At 44.8% G+C, this 8,643-nt stretch overlaps 1 pseudogene; it reads left to right on the top strand.

Annotated features, from left to right (window-relative positions):
- Nucleotides 1-574: 574 nt before the first annotated feature.
- LOC115251243 (general transcription factor II-I repeat domain-containing protein 2-like) lies at nucleotides 575-5,504 on the top strand (annotated as a pseudogene).
- The last annotated feature ends 3,139 nt before the right edge of the window (nucleotides 5,505-8,643 follow it).

The following is an 8,643-nucleotide window of genomic DNA, read 5'->3' as shown; positions in this document are numbered from 1 at the left end:
CACAGCTTTATTGCTAAACAGGATTTGGGTTTTTTTGTCCGTGCTAAATGGAAAGTGTTTGTCCTTTGGTGGTCCAACAGGACCACGATTTGGATGGATGGATGATTTGATGTTATTGAGAATAAAAACAGCTGAAAATGGAAGCGGAGATGTTTCAGAGCACCAGAGGTCAGAAAGAGTTTCCAATCAAACACCGCCTGTTGGGAATGATGAATGGATGAATTTTTATGTATTTAGACTAATTTAGACTAATTTTAACATCCTTTATGCCAGTTCCATAGAGCGTGCGCACACACACTAGCAAAGATGAGATCCAAACAGCCAAATAAATGGGAGTCAAAAGAAATCATTTAAAGCACATATGTCAGAGTCAAGGTCGAGGGTTTTCTATGGCCCCCGGGATGATATTGATTTATTATTAGTACCGGCCCACAGGCCGCAGATGTTTTACACAGGCCAATACTACATTTCCCACAATGCAACGGTGACAGCCTGAGCAGGAGGTGACTTCATTTCATTATTTATCAGTAGTCATTAGCATAACAGCAAAAGTTAACTTTCAGATACCCATAAAATGGCAAAACGGAAGGTGGACACTGAGAACCGGGGGTTCAAACAAGGTGGGAGTGGGAGTACATGTTCACGGAGGCAGCTGGGAAACCTGGGTGTCTTCTGTGTGGAGAAAGGGTGGCGGTAATGAAAGAATATCATCTGAGACGGCATCATGAAACTAAACACGCGGACAAAGACAAGAATATGGACATGGAACAAAAGCTACAGAAGGTTGAGGAGTTAAAACCAGGCCTCAAATCTGGACAGGCTCTGTTCAGAAAAGCCAAATCTCAAAGCGAGGCTGCTGTCAAGGCCAGTTTGATTTTGGCAGAAGAGATCGCTCAATCAGCCCGGCCATTTCCAGAGGGGGATTTCATCAAACACTGCATGCTTAAAGTTTGTGACCAAGTTTGCCCAGACAAAAGGCAACTCTTTTTAAACGTGAGCCTGAGCAGAAACACCATTGTTGTCCCTCAATCTAAAAGAGCAGCTGGAGAAAAAGGGGAAAGATTTCATGGCATCTTCCCTGGCTGTGGATGAGAGCAGCGACATTAGAGGGGACTCCAGCCTCAACGTGACAGAGGAGTTTCTGGCGTTACGTCCTGTGCACGGCACAACCACAGGACATGATTTGTACGAAGAGGTGTCAAGATGTGGAAATGAGATGGAGCTGCCTCGGGAAAAACTGGTGGGTTGGACAACAGACGGAGCACCTGCCATGTGTGGACACAGGAGTGGACTGGTGGCCAAGATACGGGAGAAGATGCAGGAGGAAAACGTTACGGCTGAACTGACAGCTCATCATTGCATCATACACCTGGAATCGTTGTGTGCTGAAGCCCTGAACATGGAACATGGAATGTTCACCATCACGCACGCAGTGAACTTTATCAGAGCCAAAGGTTTAATTCAGCACCAGTTCAAGGCGTTTCTGAGCCAGTGGCAAACGCAGCATGGTGATTTGCCCCATCACACTGAGGTGCGATGGCTAAGCCAGGGAAAGGTGCTGCAAAGATGTTTCCAGCTTCCTGAGGAGATCGGATGTTCTTGGACAGCAAAGGGAAAGACACGACTCAGCTCCCAGACCAAAGGTTCTTGTGTGAAACGGCTTTTCTGTGGGACATTCCGAGCCATCTGAATGCAATGAAGCTGCAGCTGCAGGGTCGGGGTGGTGTCCCCTCTGATATGTACAGTACAGTGAAGGCCTTTAGAACCAAACGGACTGTGTGGGAGGCACAGATGCACAAAGGAAACTTGAGCCACTTTCCCAGCTGCCAGACCCTGAAAGAGAAGCTCTCTACCAGTGTGTTCCCGAGCGCACAGTTTGCTGATCTTTTTTTTTTTTTTTTTTTTTTTTAATTTATTTATTTTTTATATAGCGTCTTATACAATCAAAATTGTTTCAAGGCGCTTTCCAGAATCCCAGGGCCTGACCCCAGACAAGCAACAGTGGCAAGGAAAAACTCCCCTTTAACAGGAAGAAACCTTGAGCAGGACCAGGCTCATGTAGGGGGACCCTCCTGCTGATGGCCGGCTGGGTAAAGAGAGAGGAGAAGGGGGAGGACAGGTAGAGGATAGGATAGGTAGGAGAGGAGAGGAGAGGAGAGGAGAGGAGAGGAGAGGGGTAGAGGAGAGGAGAAGTAGAGTGAAGGGGAGGTAGACGAGAGGAGAAGGAGAAGGAGGAGGAGGGGAAAGAGGAGAGGAAAGGAGAGGAGAGGGAGAGGAAAAGGAGAAGGAGAAGGAGGGGGAGAGGAGAGGAGAGGAGAGGAGAGGAGAGGAGAGGAGAGGAGAGGAGAGGAGAGGAGAGGAGAGGAGAGGAGAGGAGAGGAGAGGAGAGGAGAGGAGAGGAGAGGCACAGAGCACAGAAACACACACAAAAAATATGATGTACAATCACTTCAGTGGGGCCGGAGGTCATTATGCAGCTCCGAGGGCGGCGATACCTGTAAATAAATAGAGGGGTGGGGGGGGGCAGAAAAACTACACAAGAATCAGCATAACTAGTCTGCTTGATGAGGAGAGGAAAGGAGAGGAAAGGAGAGGAAAGGAGAGGAGAGGAGAGGAAACCATGACCCAGTGGAGTGACAGAGGCCTGTCAGGTGATCATGTTTCTGGACCCCGGCAGCCTTGGCCTATAACAGCATAGCTAAGATGTGACCTAACGATTAGACGACCCCCTAAGTATGATAATTTGTCTGTCTATGATAGTAACTGGAACTACTGAATTAGTAACAATAAGCTTTTTCAAAGAGGTAGGTTTTGAGTCTGATCTTAAAAGTAGCGATGGAGTCAGCCTCCCGTACCTGGACAGGGAGCTGGTTCCATAGCAGGGGGGCCTGGTAGCTAAATGCTCGGCCCCCCATTCTACTCCTGGAAACTCTGGGAACCACAAGTAGACCAGCATTCTGAGAGCGGAGCGGTCTATTGGGCTGATAAGGTATCACTAGCTCCTCCAGGTAGGATGGAGCTAGGCCTCTGAGGACCTTGTAGGTCAAAAGAAGGGTTTTAAAAATTATTCTAAATTTAACGGGCAGCCAATGAAGCGACGCCAGTCCAGGAGTAATGTGATCTCTTTTGTCAATATCTGTCAGAACTCTGACTGCAGCATTTTGGATCAACTGGGGGCTTCTTAAAGAGTTGTTTGGACACCCTGATAATAAAGAATTACAGTAGTCCAGCCTGGAAGGAACAAATGCATGGACTAACTTTTCAGCATCATGGTGGGTCAGCAGCTTCCTGATCTTTGTGATGTTCCTCAAGTGAAAAAAGGCACTTCTAGAGACTAATTTAATGTGTGAGTTGAAGGAGAGATTTTGATCAAAAGTTACTCCTAGATTCCTCACAGAGAGACTAGATGTTAATGAGATGCCATCTAGAGTGATCATGTGATCTAATCTATCCCAGAGAGGTTCAGGACCAAACACCATGACCTCAGTTTTTCCTGGGTTAAGGAGGAGGAAATTTGAAGACATCCAGGACTTTATGTCTTTAAGACAGGTCTGGAGCTTCACTAACTTCTCTGTCTCCTCGGGTTTCATGGATAAATAGAGCTGAGTGTCATCAGCATAACAATGAACATTTTTCCCATGCTGCCGAATAATGTTCCCTAAGAGAAGCATGTACAAGGTGAAGAGGATTGGTCCAAGTACAGAACCTTGAGGAACTCCATGGCTAACCCTACTGTATGAGGAGGGAACACCATGGACATGAGCAAACTGGGATCTATCAGATAAATATGATCTAAACCAGTCTAGTGCTGTCCCTTTAATCCCAATCACATGTTCCAGTCTCTGTAACAGGATGCTGTGATCAACTGGATCAAAAGCAGCACTGAGGTCCAGCAGAACCAGCATAGAGACCAGTCCATGATCGGAAGCTATGAGAAGATCATTAGTGACTTTAAGAAGTGCTGTGTCTGTGCTGTGGTGAGCTCTAAAGCCTGACTGCAACATCTCAAACAGGCTGTTCCTCTGCAGGTGCTGTAGTAACTGAGTCACCACAACCTTCTCAAGAACGTTAGAGATAAAAGGAAGGTTGGATATTGGCCTATAATTTGCTAAGACATCAGGATCCAGTGATGGGTTTTTAAGCAACGGCTTAATCACTGCCACCTTGTAGGACCGGGGTACATAACCTGACACTAAAGAACCATTGATCTGGTCCAGGATAGAACTGCCTATCAATGGTAAAACATCCTTCAACAGGTGTGTTGGGATGGGATCTAAAAGACACGTGGTGGTCTTGGATTTCTGAATTAGCGATGACGCCTCAGAAAAATATATAGGGCTGAAGGAGCTTAAGGGCTCGTTGGAGACCCTGTATGTTCCCACAGTCGGCACATCTGGTGATGGTCCAGTTGTTGGGATGGCCTGGTTAGCTTTCTCTCTGATAGCTAGAACTTTATCAGTGAAGAAGCTCATGAAGTCTTCACCACTCAGGGAAGAAGGGATACGTGGATCTAAAACACTGTGACTCTTAGTTAATTTGGCCACAGTGCTGAAAAGAAACCTGGGGTTGCTCTTATTTTCCTTAATCAAAGAAGAAAAATAAGCTGTTCTAGCCTTACAGAGGGCCTTTTTATAAACTAATAGACAGTCTTTCCAGGCTACATGATAGCTGTCTATTTTACAAGAATGCCACTTCCTTTCCAGTCTTCGCACTTTCTGCTTGAGGGTCCTGATATGTGAATTATACCAGGGGGCACACCTCCTCTGATTTAGTATTTTCTTTTTCAGGGGGGCAACAGAATCAAGCGTGATTCTCAGTGAGGTTGCTGCACCTTCAGAAACAGAGTCGACCTCAGCAGGGCTAAGATTATAATGATTGATCCCTGGGGAAACACACGGTGGTCCTGGGATCAGCACAGGGATCACTTCCTTAAACTTAGCTACAGCATTATCTGAAAGACATCTGCTATAGTAAGACTGTTCTGAGGATAGAAGAATCTTTAATCATAAATGTGAAAGTGATCAAAGAATGGTCTGACAGGACTGGGTTCTGAGGGAACACTGATTAAATTAATGTTCTCGCCGCTGACTTCCCACGCCGATTCACTGACGTAAAAGCACCAAAAAGCAGGTTTGAACTGCTCAGCCGTCCATTTGAGGTTGAGGTGGAAAGCTCAGCACCAAAGCTCCAAATGGAGTTGATTGAGCTCCAATGCAGTGATGCCCTGAAGGCAACACATGGGGCAGTGGGTGCTGCAGAGTTTGCCCGTTTCCTCCCCGACACACATCCAGGCTGCTCCAACGTTGCCTGTGTTTGGCAGCACAGACCTGCGGGAACAACTGCTTTCTTTGATGAAGCTGAACAAAACATCACACAGAAGTGGACTTCCTGCTGAACACCTTCACTCAATTGTGAGGAGTTCCTCAGCTCAGAGCCGGACCCCCAACATTGATGAACTCGTCCAAAAGATGAGACACCACCAAGTATCAGCCTCAAACAAGTGAACATTAAGGTGCAATAACACATTTACAATTATTACTCAGTTCAAGTTTAAAAGTTAAAGTTAAATATTTTTCACTGCACATGTGCCTTTTCCTTGAAGAAAGTGTTGTTTTTGGTGAAGAGATTTTTGCACTTTATGTTATTGTATTTCAATCCAATTATGTTCTAAAAATATTTCAGCTGAGTGAATGATAGAAAATTGCTGTTATAATTTTTTTCTTTGAAGTAAATTTAGCCCACTTTTGCTAAATGAGAAAATATACTGATGGTGCCTTGAATAATACCGCTTCATTCATTTAATGTTCATGTTATGGGGATTTTTATAGAAAGCAAATTTGTCTTTTGTGCCTCTTGAAAATTAAAAATGACTGACAGAGCCATAAGAAACTATTGCTTTATTTATCTGATCATATTGTAAAATATTTGTTAGGTTTTCAGTTGGTTCAATTTGGTTCACTAGACTATATGCGGTCATTTAAAATTTTCCAATGAACATTCGATCAGTCTGGCCCTCGGCTTGGAGCTACATTTTTTGTTTGGCCCTCCGTCCATTTGACTTTGACACCCCTGATTTAAATGAATCAGGATGTTTCCATCAGTGGTTAAAAATCCGATGAATGTGATCATCAAAATGCACAAATTCTGTCTTAAATCAGTATCAGCCGTCTTTGTTCATTTAAATATATGGAGCAGTGATCCAGGATTAAACGTTGCTGTTGTCCAAGATTACTGACTGATCCATGATGTGTAACAGATTTCTATTATATCGATTAACGTGAATGTTTGCATTGAAATTGGACAGAAATCTGCAGAATGTAAACTGTATAAAAGTTCACTTTCACAGAAACAGTTGCAGTCTCATTATGGGCTGTAACTGGAGGAGCTCCAGCTTATGTCATTAGAATCTACATGATTCAGTTTATTCATGCTTTTAGTGCTCTTTTGACTGAATTTACCAGATAAAAATGTACCTTTTCTGCCCCCAATAAAAGAGTTCCTCTGGTAATGACTTTTATTAGCACACGGGCAAACAGGAACTCAGGCAGACAAGGAAACACAGGAAATAGTCCGTTCTTCAGGCTCAGGGCCCACACAAAGTCTATGGGTTGCAGGCTCGGGGAGTGGGTCGAGCAGAGCCGGAATGCGGAACCAAGGGGGAAGGACGTAAATCCTCGGAACCGTGCAGTTCCGCTGACAGCGGGCAGGAGTGACAGAAAGGGGCTTACAGGAGAGGAGGCTGACGATGTAGCGGAGCAGACTGGGGACGAGCAGCAGCGAAGTCGGGGCCAGGCGGAGAAGTCAAAACCAGGTGAGCAGACAGGAACCAGAAACGCTGAGGCAGAAGTCGTAGTCAGGGACAGAAAGCAGGTAGGTTGTCCAGGGAACAGGCGAGGCAGGCAGAACGAAGACAGGCAGGGTCGGTAACGGGTAATCCAGCAGGGAAATAACACTGGAGAGTCTCGCATCAAGGCAGAAGAACAATCTGGCAAAGAGTGAGAGTGCAGGGGAGGCTGATAGCAGGGCTGATTGGGAATGAGCTGCAGCTGTGCTGCAGGTGAGTGGAGCAGAGGCAGAGGAACAGGAGGGAACTGGGGGAATGGAGCTGTGACAAACGGTGATCTATATGTACCTATATGTAGCTATAGCATCATTGGCCTCCACTCCAGCCACTCCTGGTAGTTCCTCAAAAACACTGAGTTTTTAGTGGATGCACAATCTGTGGAAGCCAACATAGACATTTCTGAAGAGCCAAAGTTCTTGCAACAAAAATATAGTCCCCAATTAGGTTGTTTTGTTATCACACGACCCCGTCCCCATTATCTTAAGAGAATATAAAAGAATGAGTGGAGACAAAAGAGAGAATGAGACGTTTTTGGCGCGTGTATCTCTTGATTTTGTGTTTATTTTTGCAGTAAACCTAAAGGAGGCCTTTTCACTTTATGTTTGATTCCATTTAAGCTGATATTCCATTCTTGACATCTTTAAATTTACAGTATTCATGGGAATTTTATTTGGTCATTTTGCTTCTTTTTAGTTACTATTTCCTACATTTATTATTTGTTTTTATTAGATTGCAATGAATCATATAACATTGAACAGATTGACTAAAGTCAAATGACCTGTGGTTCCCACCGATAGCCGTCATTCTGATGGGTTTTTGCTGGCTGCAGCTGAAATATTCCAATGCTCCATGTCACAGATACAGTAAATACTAACGCCTAAAGATTCTGAAGGCATGATGTAAAATAGTAATGTATAATACAGACATTTGAAGAGACAATTAAGAGAATGTTTTCATGCTTATAAGAGTGGCCGAGGAGCCATTTAGAACTTTATAAAGATGCATTGTGTGATACCAGGAACTAATTTAACTTCAAGGCGAAGCTGCTTCTGCTTTGACCATCGACTGATCTCCTGAAAGTCCACCACCGCTTTTTAAAAACTGAATTTTTCATCTATGGACGGAGTAGACGGCAGATGTTTCCACAGATGCTCTTCACCAGTGGTCAGTGAGTGATGCAGCAGATGAGCGGAAGGTGACTGGCTTCTACCAGCTACTGACTCAATGTCTCCAGCCCATAGTGTGGATTCTCTACGAGAGCAGACAGCAGCTTTACTCCTGAATCCGGCAGCTGGTTCTCACTCAGGTCCAGTTCTCTCAGATGGGAGGGATTGGACCTCAGCGCCGAGGCCAGAGAGTCACAGCTGATCTCTGATAAACTGCAGTAGTCTAATCTGAAAAATGCAGGATAAGGTTATACGGTGCAGGTCTGCATGTTATCTGCGTCAGTACTAAACCTACGTTAGTTCTTAGTTGGGTCAGACCTGAATTCACAATATTACAAGGAACTTTTTTAATGTGGTGCATCACAGCAGTGTTGAGAACAGCCTCACTTCACCATCTTAGCAGCTGGTATATAGGTAGAAAAATGAAGACTGACCTGAGCGTCTCCAGTTTACAGTTTGGACTCTCCAGTCCAGAACAGAGCTGCTTCACTCCTGAATCCTTTAGACTGTTGTAGTTCAGCTCCAGAACCCTCAGATGGGAGGGATTGGACTTCAGCGCCGAGGCCAGAGAGTCACAGCTGATCTTTGATAAGCTGCAGTCCCATAATCTAAATAAAGAAGGGAAACTTTTAT

Source organism: Takifugu rubripes, chromosome 10 (assembly GCF_901000725.2).
Source record: "Takifugu rubripes chromosome 10, fTakRub1.2, whole genome shotgun sequence".
Taxonomy (NCBI): Eukaryota; Metazoa; Chordata; class Actinopteri; order Tetraodontiformes; family Tetraodontidae; genus Takifugu; species Takifugu rubripes.
This window is presented reverse-complemented; position numbering and strand designations above follow the sequence as displayed.